Genomic DNA, 13,521 nt, shown 5'->3' on the forward strand with positions numbered 1-13,521 from the left:
GATGGAGGTCATGGGACTCGGTTGGCAGCTGTGTTGGTGTCAGGGTGGCAGTGCCAGGCTGAGAGCTAACGTCCAGTGTGTCATACATTAAAACTGGTCATCTCACTCTGTGTGCTGCACATGATGTACGGTGGCAGAGAGCTGTCACAAAGAGAGAGCCTGTGAGTGGACAGAAATCTCCACCCAAGAAGAACTACTACTGGTATTTAACTACTTATGAATATGTGAAAGTACTACACAAATTCAGATGTACTAGTAAAACCAGCTGGTACTCCATATAGATTGCAAATATTCTACATTTTACTGATTAACTTCACATAATGTCATTTTTAATTTATGAGAGTTCAAATACATTTTTTGATGTCTGAAAAACTTCAACAGTACTGTAATACAAAAAGAATACAAACAAAAGTCTGATTCATTTTTTTATTGTTTGAATGTATATCGTCCGATGCTTTTATTGAATTGACAACCTTTCAACTCTTCCTGAGGTCCACAGAGTCAATGCACTTGTGTACTTGCACTCCAGTCAAAGTAAGTCAGATTCTTCTTTGAATACTAAAAAATGATTGCCAATAAATCATGGAATGTACCCTGAATCTCAAAGAAATTCTCAGAGACATCGAATCTGTTTATTCTGAAGCGACAAGCTGTTTTAGATTGTTTTGTCATTGGACTCTTTCTTATCAGGATCTTTCCCATGGGTTTGTTCTGTTGTTCTTACTCCTCTTTTCAAACACCACTCAAAATGTTGTTTCCTCTCTTTCCTTTTTGATAAAGTCCCTCTATCCGAGAACGGGGCAGTAAAATGGGACATAGTGGTGCCCCCTGCTGTTGTCAAATATACTCACAAACCACAGAGCACTGGGCTATCCTCGCCACGCACCACACTGGACTGTCCATTAAATCCACTTGCACATCCTGTTATGTCAAGTTAACCGCTCTGCCATATGTCAGCCTCTTAGCTAGATACAGTAAAAAAAAATAAGCTAGGCCTCCATGTTATTAATGAGCATGTGTGCTGTGAACAAATAATTATCCCCTGCAGTTCCATCCCGATCTCAGTTTTGTGGTACTCGCTTCAAGTTTATAGGACACAGAAACACAGGCATGCATTCACATTCAAGTTGCACACTCATAATGCAGACATGGAGCAGCTTTGCAGAACTTTACAGTTCCAGTGCTAACAAGACAGTAGCCGGTGGAGCTCAATAAAGATTTTATGGGTTTGTCTCTGCTTTGTTTCTCTGCCAAAACGCCCTCACCTGTTTTTCTAAGCTAATGTCTAACATGGAGTGAGACGCCACAGAAAGAAGCTGGGATAATAAATGTTGTTCGTACATTAAATGTATTTTGGCACTGTTAGTGTGTGTTTTGCAATGGTTGGTTCTTTTGGAATTGGGAAAATTGTAATCAAATGCCAGAAGTGTGATTTGTTGGGTGGTCACCTTGACCAGTGGAATCTAGCAAACAGACAACATTCAGTTCCTACAGAAGCTGAGAAAGACAGAGAGTCTCTTGTGGGGTGCGGTGTGAGAGGAATTCCAGTTCTGGAGATGCCACATTGTCCCTGGCACACGTTCCTAAACAGACACACATAAACAGCAGATACACAGCCACGCACCCACTCACACAGAATAACAAACCTTATGCTAACTGCAAATCAAATCTAAAAATACCTCAAACCCACATTTATAATATTTTAATACAAAAAAAAAAATCCATTCAGTGAGCCATGCTTTATGAGCATTTACAGCTTCACCTTCCTTGTAGATTTATATCACATTGCTCGCAGCGAAGGCTGCAGACATGGCTGACATTTGGTTATGTATTAGATGTTATAAAAAACTGTTCCTGGGCCAGCCCCGGGCTGCTCTGTGGTACAGCCTGCTGTAATTACTGTCGGTATGCACATGGCCATCATATATCTCACACACTATCCGTGACACATGATCCATCAAACATACTTGGCCATTTGCACATTAAAGGCAAATAAACGGCCATGTTTAAATACATGCTGACATGCAGAAACATCCTCTGACTCCCAACAGCGGATTAATATCAAAACCTCAGTGCAGAGGGATTTTCAACATGAACACAACACTGACATATTATCCATCTGAATCCCAGTGCTCTGTGCTGTTGGGACTAACACCAGACTGTTGGGGATACTGGTGAGTATTGGGCATGTACCAGAGATAAATAGTTTCCCCATACTATAATTCAATTACAAGAAGGAAAAAAAGAGAATATTGACCGGTCCTTTCTGTTTGTTCCACAAACACAACCTCTCCATATGAGTACCACAAACACTAAGTTGCTCAAAACCTAAGAAAATGCTCTCATCACATTTATGTTCAGCCAAACTGAATTATTCTGGACTGTAAACACTCCCGACATCTAGATAACAAGCTCTTTGTCTCAGCCATATCATTATCTCAGGGCCTATCTGTCCTGTTGAAATCCATTTTCAGATATCCTGCTGACAAAGACACAGACAAAGAATATAAACAAGCGAGGAAGAAAATCCTTCTTTTTAACAATTGGTTGTCATTTTTCATTCACATCTTGTCTGTTGACTACAAATGCCCTTAGAGTTAACCCAAATGTCAGCAGATGTATTTGTGAATGTGTTTAAAGATGTGGTGTTGATGCGTCTCTGTTCTCCATGTACCTCAGACTAAATTGTTGACTTGCGCTGTGTTACTGGCTCTGTACTCCGGATTTAACTGCGGTCTGACAGCACGTACTGTATGTGTCTTGGGCAGAGCACATTATACAAGACCACCCAACTAACATCATTAGTCAGTTTGGTCCAGAGCCTAACCTTGACCACAGCACATTCAGCCCCTCACACATTCCCTTCCAAATCATTTAGTACTGTTACTTCCTTTTACCATGCCCATTTGTACCACTTTCTGACATGAAATTGAAGCAACAAGTTTGTTTTTCCATTTTTTTTTCCAATCTAAAGTGATCAGTTGATATTTGGGTTTCAGTATCACAGCTCCATGTTTTCTTATTCAATATTCACTTCTGGATTTCATTTTTCATGTTAACTGACAATATTTTCCATGTCAACCAGCTTAATGCATATATTAGGTTCATATTCAAAAATGTTTTAAGCAACGTAAGTAATGAAAGTTTGTCAACAGCACAAATGACCAACATGACACTATGCCAGTGTGTCATACCACCAAACTGTCTCTATGGCTGCTCTGTGTGTGTGTGTGTGTGTGTGTGTGTGTGTGTGTGTGTGTGTGTGTGTGTGTGTGTGTGTGTGTGTGTGTGTGTGTGTGTGTGTGTGTGTGTGTGTGTGTGTGTGTGTGTGTGTGTGTGTGTGTGTGTGTGTGTGTATGTGTAGCACTGTCTCCGGTCGTCTGTCACGAAACTCAACCACACAACACACAAACATAGTGCAAGCTCAGCTCAACCACCGTAGCCCTCCACTTTCACAGGAATTTCCCCCCATTTCAGCCCAGAGGATCCTGCTTACCCGGGCAAAATATGAACCCGGTGGCAGCGTCCAGCCACGAAAACAAAAACAAAACATGTATATTTTCCTAATTACTTAAACAGGTTCACATAGCAACGTATAAAGTCCTGGTTAAACTTGTGGTTCTTGTGGATTGAGCTCTCAAACAAATAAAATTGATGTAAAGAGAAGGGCGAAGATATACAGTATATTTCTGCGAGTGAAATCTTCCTCTATTTTAATCTGTTAAGGTCAAAAGTCCTTGGGTCTTTAGCTTGAAAACAATAAAACAATACTTTTACAACATGCTCCTGATGTATTATTATCATCAAACTAAAGTTAGAACTAGGGATGGGGATCTTTTCAAATGCTATGTCTCAATGGGATAGGTACTGTACTTACAAAAACCTTCCTCTAAAGAAGCTTAACATCCCAAATATCATACGATCTCTTCAGATAAGCAGCTGCAAAAACTGTAAATACAGTCTAAAATTGGCAACATTTTGATATAAATCAGGAACTTTTGGATCAAATAATTAGTAGACATTACAAATCAGACTAAACATTTGATGTCAGCTCTCAGTTCTCTAAATTTTAATACTCAGGTGTAAAAAATATTTAATATATTTTAGGTGCCATAAAAGTGAAGTGGTTTAATACTAGTTAAGCCATGTGAGGGATGACTCACAAGTATCTGTGCTGTAATTGGCTGATTCATAACCTTAGGTGCTAAAAGGGCTTAGAGGTTATCATGGCGATGCCCCGATGATTGGTAGAAGCTGTGACGATGGTAGGTCCGGCCTGACGAGACCTCATTACAGGCTGGTGGGGAGTCCTGTCTGAAATCTCTGGTCCATATGGTCACTCAGAACCAATTAACACACCTTTCTGACTCATTGTCTCTAACTCAATCTCTCTGTCGCTCTGGTATCCGTGTCCCAACAGATCTATCAGTGTGTAACCTGCGCCAACACGTGAACACACAACAACAACAAACAGACATCCAGGCTGATGGGAAAAAAACAAAACAAACGGAGCCGTCGGCGGTCATTAGCTTTGTGTGTTTAATGATTGTCCTTCCAGTCTAGGTTAGAGGCCGGCCAATGCACCAGTAATGAGTCTGCTCCGATGCCCCTTCACCCGTCTGGAAGAGTGGAGCCTCTCCGGAGCCAAGACGACTCAGCGGGACCAGAAGCAGTGTAGAGGTTAATGGGCCCACTGAGATTAAATGCAGGGTGAGTAAAATAAGAGTCTGGGATACAGATGGCTCTCTGCCTGAGGTAAGGACACATTCCTAAATAGTAGATGCCGTGTTCAGACTCCATGTGTCTTTATATGGGGGACAATGTCACCACTTCAGTTGTCTTGAATGCAATTCAATAGAATTTGTATTTTGTTAAATATGGGTGTTCTAAAAATATGGTTGCTACCCCCAAACAACAACATATTAAATCTACAATAATATCAACCTCAAATTTGAGAAGCTGCAACCATCAAATGTTGTGAACCTAATACATACGTTATTAAAGTATATATGCTTCCTATAAGTTTAATGAGTCTTCGAAACTGGCCAAATGTAAGGAGACAACATGATACCTTGTTGGATCGATCAGACAGGTTGCAAAACACGCCAAAAAACACAGATAGAGAAAATGATTGGGCAGGGAAGGGATGGTCAGATGGATGAATACGAGCTAGGGGGTCCCTGGAGGACAGACATATACACACACTCACAGGAGTCTGGTGTTGGTACAGGAGTGTACTGCTGCAGGGCTTGGTGCTGAGCCCATGCTGGCTGAAAAGATATCCACATCCTGTGGCGCATAGCTGGCATTTAGCCCAGTCCAATAAAGTATTTATTTACCTTCCCTCTCTCAGATTTTTCGTTATTCCTCTCCTGCAATATTTCCACATACAACAGCAACATGAATGCAGGTATGGATCTCATCTATGTGGCATTCACTCGGAACCACTTTCCACTCCCCTCCATGATGCATGGAGAGTACAATAGTCATGACGTGCCACACTTCCAAGACAATGCACAACTTAATTTATACATTTGGTCAATAACATTATAATCGACAGTAGAGACAATGAGTAAGGAAACATAGGGCCAGAACAAGAGGGATGGCATGCAAGAAGGGTCCACAGCAAGGATTGCAACAGGGTTAATGCAATTATATGGGCCGTGTCTTAGAGGATACAAGGACAGCTTTTTCAATTACTTTCTCTCTCCTCTTTTTTTCCCCCCGTCTCTCCTTGTCAAAGTCTGAAATATATTGAGGGACAGATGCAAGATCATCTAATCATGATGATCTCAGAGCATAAAGAAAATATAAGCACATATGGCTTGTAGAGCACAGACCTGAGATCTGAGCATTACAATGTATAGCTCTCTATATAATATCTGAAGGGGATTTCAAATACCTCTGAGCTCAGCACGGGTATTTCCAAGTGTGTGTGTGTGTGTGTGTGTGTGTGTGTGTGTGTGTGTGTGTGTGTGTGTGTGTGTGTGTGTGTGTGTGTGTGTGTGTGTGTGTGTTTAATCTCACTTCTCTGGCTCCGGTCCCGGAGTCTGGTGGGTGTGAGGAGCTAGGGATGTGGAGCAAAGTAAACGTAGGATGAAGGATTGGTGTAACCATAGCAACCGAAACACCAACAGCTTGAACATAGACCAACACTACGTTTGAGTTAATATGATCAATATTCATTTACAATAAGAAAGTTTTAAGGCAGTGTGGTGCCGTTTCAATCAAAAACATAATTGAAAGCCATCAATATAGCCACATTCAATAGTATACCAACAATTCCAAACAAACAAATGCAACTAGTAATATAAAAGACGGAGCCAAGCAACTATGAAAGATGATTTAGGCACACAGATATAACCAGGCTGCTTATTTCAAACCTCTGATCTTCAGACAACCACCCTGCAGGTACACACACAAACACTTGTCATATGTTTTACTTTGATACTCTCCCTGACATGAATATCAATGCTGGGTGATGTGTGCAGCAGGCAGAGGCTTTACTCACCGTACACCGAAGCTCAACAAGATCTACAGGGATAAAGCTGGGGAGAGCGAAGGCACAGCGGTGCATCTGAAATTTCACTGTAGAATAAAGTCAGCCCAGCTCAGACACCCCGTCTAGTACCAGGGTTTAGCTCAGTCATAACCTCAACCAGACTTCTGATTCAGTCTGTTTATGCACACAAATGACTGGCATCAGAAAGCAGGACATGTGGTGGAAACATGTTTACAGCTGCGGCCTGGGGTTTTTAGGTATGACGTAATGGCAGAATGAATGGTGGGTGAACTATAGCCAATGTCCGTGATTTAAAAAAAAAAAAAAGGAAGGAAGTTTAATAACTGCACATTTTATTGACCTGTAACATTAGATGACTAAAATATAGGAAGAGGTAGGAGAACACTGATTGATAGACGAGTAGAGAAAGGGAGGTTACAAGAGGACAGGGCAGGACGGGACAAGACGGTGATTTACTGTCCACAGCTGGAGCAACAGCTCCCCCTGGGGCAAAGCAGCAATAATACTTGAGACCTCACTAGATCTGACTCATAAAATTTGCCACAAGGCACAAAAAATATAAATTTTCCAAAAGAGAGAAATCACCACCTGCCATTAAGTCAGTAATGTCTGAGAATTGCCCACTGAGCTGCTAGGAAAAACTTCCTGATTCCTTTTAAAAATGCATAAATGTAATTGGTTTGACAAAGGCTCTTGGGCTGGATGAATAAGAGGTATTTTCATGATGAATTGGAACTATATTTAAATTAAATTGATTTGGTGTAAAGGACTATACCCCTCCATGCTGGTAAGCTACCAGAAACCTGCACATTAATCTCTCCCTCCTCCCCTGCTCTCCCTTCTCTTCTCCCACACTCAGACCACACTCTGTTTTCACTTCAGCACTTTTATGTGTTTACCAACCTTTACTTTTACAACAGCCATTAAACACCCACCTTTCAGTGAGAAGTTAATGCTAAGGGAATTCAGAGAAGAAAGAATTATTAACCCTGTGAATCATTACTGGCTTTTGATCCATTGGACCTCATAAGAGTTCACAACGTAAACACACATGAATATGTTCATGCACACAAGAGCACACATGGACTCGCCTGTTATTCGAACAGTAGGCACATTCCTGATCTGTACCCATGGATGTGGTCGGTGCTCCTATGATTATTTACCCATCCATGGCTGGTAGCACAGCTGTCCTAGGGAGAGGCGACCATTTATTTTTCTTTCAGGCAAGGGCTGGACAGCCTCTCTGACCAACCTGGACTGAGGCTACCATTCTGAGGGAAAAAGGATGAGCTGGATCTAACTGGCTTGAATATCAGCGAAAACACACTTTGATGCCAACAACAGACCATAACATGAGTAGCTGCCTATGTTGTCCACTTAAAAAAGCCACAGGACACATGTGCCAGAGGCCAAAAGCCTCAAACCAAGGCTGATGAGCATAACCACTGGTTTTACTGACAGGAAATCCTATAAATGCATTCAAATTACAGAATACAAAACTGGCCATTTCAGCTTGCTTCATAACACTGAATGAATGCGTGTATATATGAATATATTGTTTACACTCCATTTGTGTCAGAAAAATACACTGAATGCATCACAAAGTCCTGACATGCTACCCCTAAAAAAATAAAATAAAAAATGTATATATGTAAAAATATATATATATAATAAATCTGCAATGCTAACATTGGCTAGTATTTTTTTTTTATCTTCTTCCAATCTTTTATTGGCACCACCCATTTCCAATATATACAAATGCATGAAACAAAAGGGTACAATGTGTTCTGTCCCTTTTCTCTTCATAAGAATGGCCAGAATGTTTGCTGAATATCCTAAAACATTAAATGTAAGAACTGAATCGCATTAGTAGCATTACTGACAAATATTTTAAGATAAAAATATGTTAAATAAATAAAATAATTAAATAAATGTCACCATGGAGAGAGGTTAAGCTGCATGCTTGAATCTAAGTAATAACACAGTGAATTCACAAGATCAATCTTAACAACAGGATGATCAATAACTATGTTCATTCTACATCTCACCACACATTTACATTACTGTCTCTGTCAGAAGTGTCTGCAGGTAGAGCTCGAGAGAGGGACCCACTCGTTAAAAAAAATTCTCTTTCCCCTAGTGACCAAAAGCGTCTTAGTTCAACTTTAATCTTATCCAGAATCATCATCAAAATATTCTCAGTCCTTTTTTTCCCGTTATATTAAACGGTTTATAGCGTGTTAGGCCATGCACGTCTCTATGTCAGAGGTCGTTGTCATGCTGCGTGCTGGTAATTTGTGATGCCTGTGAAGGATCAGGGTTTGTGGGGGTCAGGGCAGCTTTCGTACAGACACTGAGTGTGAGAAAGCCCTGACGGCGAGCGCCGGCTGCAGCTGATATGAGTCCTCTGGGAACCCCCGATTGCCGAGGTCATCCCCTCGCACTCGACCACTCGTACATCACTGCTGACATCACCACCAATCCTCACCAAGTTGTTGCCGTGGGCAACACAAACAGGAAAAAAAGCCAGTGTGTGTGTGGGCTCTTGGTGTTAAGAGAGATCATCAAAGTTTATTGGTGTTTTATTGTGTATAAAGTAACGTGTTAAACACAATCATTCAAGAAGGTTATCATCTATAAACATACATGTTTTATGTTTAAATATTAGCTTTGTAGCACAAAGCTGCCTGTGTTCTGTATTTAACACAGAGGATTGTTACATTTTAATAAAAAAGTAAAGGAATTAGAAATGTGGGCTGATAGTATTGCATGAGATTAACAGACAAAGTGCTAATCACTATGATTGATGTGTGCCTGCATGTTGGTACTGTACGAATGAGTGTGTATGACTACAGCCTTTCCTGTCCCCCTGCTGTGCCAGTCAATGCTTGGTAAACTGGGAAGTGGGGCGGCAGTGCCAGCAGTAATCAGAGCTCTTTGTATCCCCACACACAGTCGGGCTATAATCAGGGAATGTTCTTTCTTCGACAATAATAGCTGTAATCCTCTCATCTCAATATGATGTGTAACCTGTGACTTGTTCAATACTGAGATTCTGCTGGAGATTTATCCAATATCTGGCCTCTGACTTGTTTCAGAATAGATTTTAATGAGCTTTTAAAGCCAGCTTTTATAGCAGCAGCAGCAGCAGCACCACAGAGATGACACAGTAGTGAGAGCTAGTAACGAAAGGAGAATAATAATCAGGCATGCAAGACCCTGCACCTGTATGTGTATTTATTCAGCCTAAAAAATAATTTTGTTAGTTTTAAATTTCAGTTTAAAATAACACTTTTCGTATCTTTGCACTTCACAATTTGTATTCTTGTTAGAGATAGCAGGAAGGAAAATGGCTAAATATAGAGAGTCACATGACTTTTGTAGACAGGATGACAGTGATTTAATGTCGAAAACTTCACAGACTCTGTGCAGAGTTGCAAACCTGTCAAAAGCAATCTGGCTGTATACTGAATAGGTTTTGAGAAAACTGCAGATCATTTGCAGTGACAACAATATTTTGGGTGCCACTAGCCCACCCACGCAATCCACATATAACACTGCAGAAGCACCTTGCTTCACTCTCGGAAAAAAAAACTAATCCAAGGCGAAATTTTTCACGAATAATTTGCCTGTCTGCAGCTGCGCATAGAAACCTACTGCCATGGTTTGTTTTGCATTTGCCCTACTTGATTTGATTTTTTAGACTGAGTTGTGATCAAATTTGCATGCAGCCCAGTTAAATAGCAAATAATTTGCCTCCAACTCACAGTTTGAGTGAAGCTAAATGTTTGTGTCCATGAGTCTTTCTTGACATGAAATGTCTTGGATCCTCCATGCGTAGCTGGTCCCCATACACAAATATATCTCAGCTATGTTGAACAGGGCAATGCCTCTCTGCAATTGGAACCAACTGTAGCAATCAGGTAACTTGACCCACCAGATGGTCTGTTACACAGAACTATCTGAGAAGCTGACATTGGAAACTGTTCGGAAAAGGGCAGGCCCTTTCAACAAATACTTGGCTGGCGATTGGACGAACTAGCTGACATTCAAACTCTTGCCAAAGCCAGTCAGTCATCCAGTCAAACATCTTTTCCATCAAGAAAAAGCCTTCAGTGCTGTTCTTTTCTTTTCTTTCAGTGAAGAAATACCCTCCAGTTCTGATATAACTGATGCTACTACAGCATCTATACTAACCTCTTTAGGAGCCACCTTGCTGTTTAGAACGAGTTGCCTCTCTGTGGTGTCTCCCGGACACCTAAGCCACGCCCCTCACAGATTGGTCCGTGCCCTGGCTTGCCGGACACAAACGCATTACTTGATGTCTGACAAAATGGATTTTCACTTGATCATTTAAGCTGTTCATGGTGAAAGGATAATGATACTGCATGAACATGAAACCTGACAACAAAGAATCAGTATTTTGAAACATCTAAAAGCTGATTATATGTTTGAGGTTTTGTTTCCACACATGATGAAACTGAAAACCTGCCCCGCCTCTCAGGTGCTGCAATCTGTCTTGCAGAGTGTGAACTGACTTTTAAAAACCTCTGATTCAAAGCAATGGAGATGTGTGTGTTTGAGGCAGCGCGTATGTGTGCTGAGATAAGAGCAGAAACATAAAAAGCATACGGTGGGGATCAAAAACGAGAGGCAGATAAGCTTAAGGTGCTGCTCTGAAAACTCATTTGTCCTAAAATAAAAGAGGCTGGATGAATAAGAGAGGGGAGAGAAAGAGAGGAGGATCGGTAAAATCCCATCTGGACTCCTCACATATGTATTCAGCTCACAAAGCTGAGAGAACCTCTGTTCTCCTCAAAGATATTAAGACATTAAAGATTAAGTACCCCAGATGGCTGCTATGTAGCATGCCTTTGCCCATCAATATGGCTGAATGTCGGTTAAATCTAATGATACTTTTCTTCTGTTTTCTCATTTTCATTTTACTTCAAGTTACTATGTATGTTGGAATATATGATTTACATTTTACCAAGTGAACAAACAGTTTGTTGTAAGGGTTATTACGATCATTAGGTTTTCTCAGTGCTTCCCACATTTATTTATATTCATTTATATATTCATTTGTCCCACTGTAGTGGTTTATTTGTCATCAGCCATAGTCTTTGTTTTGTTCTGTCTGACTGATTCTCTATTTTGCATCGTTGTACACACTGTGTGGACATCACTGCTGAGTGAATGTAATCACCCAGACCAAAACAAACTACCGCTTTGTTACCCAGTTGAGCGCATGCCACTCTTCTTTACTCTGTTTGTTGGCTAGATACAGTACAGTACAGTACACTAGAGTACAGCGCTCCTTTTTCCAAAGGACACTACCTCATTGGCCGTGGTACTCAATCTGTCCAGTGACATACTGATGTGATGAAAAACAGTCTATCTTGGCTGACGTCAGACCAGTAAGATGACTACCACCGCATAGGGATAATGTAGGATCTCTGTCAGAATGAATTTTATAACCGTGCCACTGCCTCAACACATCACTATAATGTTACTGATAAACTGTTAATGCACAAGACATTTAAAAGGAGAAGTAATTAACAGTATCAACGCTGACGTCAAGTCACAGAGAGAGGCTTGCTCAGACTGTAAACCTGTTCAGCAGTGACCTCAGTCTCGCTCATGCCACCTGCATTTTAACATCATTGCTTCTCGCCTTATAAATCACACAATGTTGCAGGCTTAGCTTGTGACAGCCAGAAATAAACTGAAAAGGTGCGTTACAGACAGACACCGACCAGCTGCACTGACAGAGGGAGATGGCTGAATAACACATGCACATATGGCACAAACTGCACAGTCAAACAATTCCTGGGAGGCTGAGGAGGAAATGAAGGCTGGTGTTTTATCACTGTCCCAATCATCGCCACCCCAAAACCATCCCCTCTGCAGATCATGCACGCTGCACGAGAACCTTAGAAGCAGATGTGAGCGACACTTTCCCCCTCTTTAAATAAGAGTGTGTCCCTGCTGCCTCGCCTATTGCTCAACGCTAATGATGTCAACAAACACCTGGTGCAGTGGCATTTAGCCCCGTCTTGGCATGAATAAACAGGCTCAGGAGTGGCCGCCCAGCCCTGGCAATGCATTGCAACAGCAGCTGGCATGTACAGTTTCCTCTGGAGGATAAAATGAAGAAGCATAGAGAAATAAATGCCAAGTGATTCTCTTTAAAGTTGTGCTTTTTTTTTTTTTTAAACTTTAGGGAGCCTCGTTAGAGTTCGGCTATGGACAGACACTCGCTGATGAGCGGGAAAGGTAGAGAGCAAAGAGACTGACAGATAACAGGACTCGCTCTGACAGCTAAAGCCTTGTGCAAAAATTCCCATTGAAAACTTGACACGCTACGTCCACAGCCCTCCATGAAGCACCAGCAACTCTCCTCTTGGAGCTGAATACCACAGCTGCATATGAGTCAGATTGATGGGCTTAATGCTGGCTTCACTGTCGCTCACATCTGTATGAGTGTGTGTAAGTTCCAGAGTCTGTGCAATTACATGCATTTTTACATATGTGCATTTATGTCCGTGGGTGTATTTGTGTGTTATGTGCACATATGTGAACTTAATAGAGTCTTTGTGTGTGTGTGTGTGTGTGTGTGTGTGTGTGTGTGTGTGTGTGTGTGTGTGTGTGTGTGTGTGTGTGTGTGTGTGTGTGTGTGTGTGTGTGTGTGTGTGTGTGAGGGAGTGTTTCCCGTCTGTGTATACAATATTTCTGTTTCCTCTCACACATTGGGCATTCACAATGACATTGTGAGGTTCGTTCTTCCTGCATTGGGGGAAGTCTACCAAGGGAACTCTGGCCTGAGCTTACTCCCCTTCCGACCATTTCTATCCTTCTCCCCCCCCCCATCAACGCCTCCTTCCTCCCTCCATCCGCTCCCTTGTTCCTTGTCAGCTGGTGGGGGGGGGGGGGGGGAATCCAGATGTGCAGAGGGACTTGGACAGGAAAAGGAGAGGGGGGAAAAGAGAGAGAGAGAG

This window comes from Anoplopoma fimbria, chromosome 18 (assembly GCF_027596085.1).
Source record: "Anoplopoma fimbria isolate UVic2021 breed Golden Eagle Sablefish chromosome 18, Afim_UVic_2022, whole genome shotgun sequence".
In the NCBI taxonomy this organism is placed as follows: Eukaryota; Metazoa; Chordata; class Actinopteri; order Perciformes; family Anoplopomatidae; genus Anoplopoma; species Anoplopoma fimbria.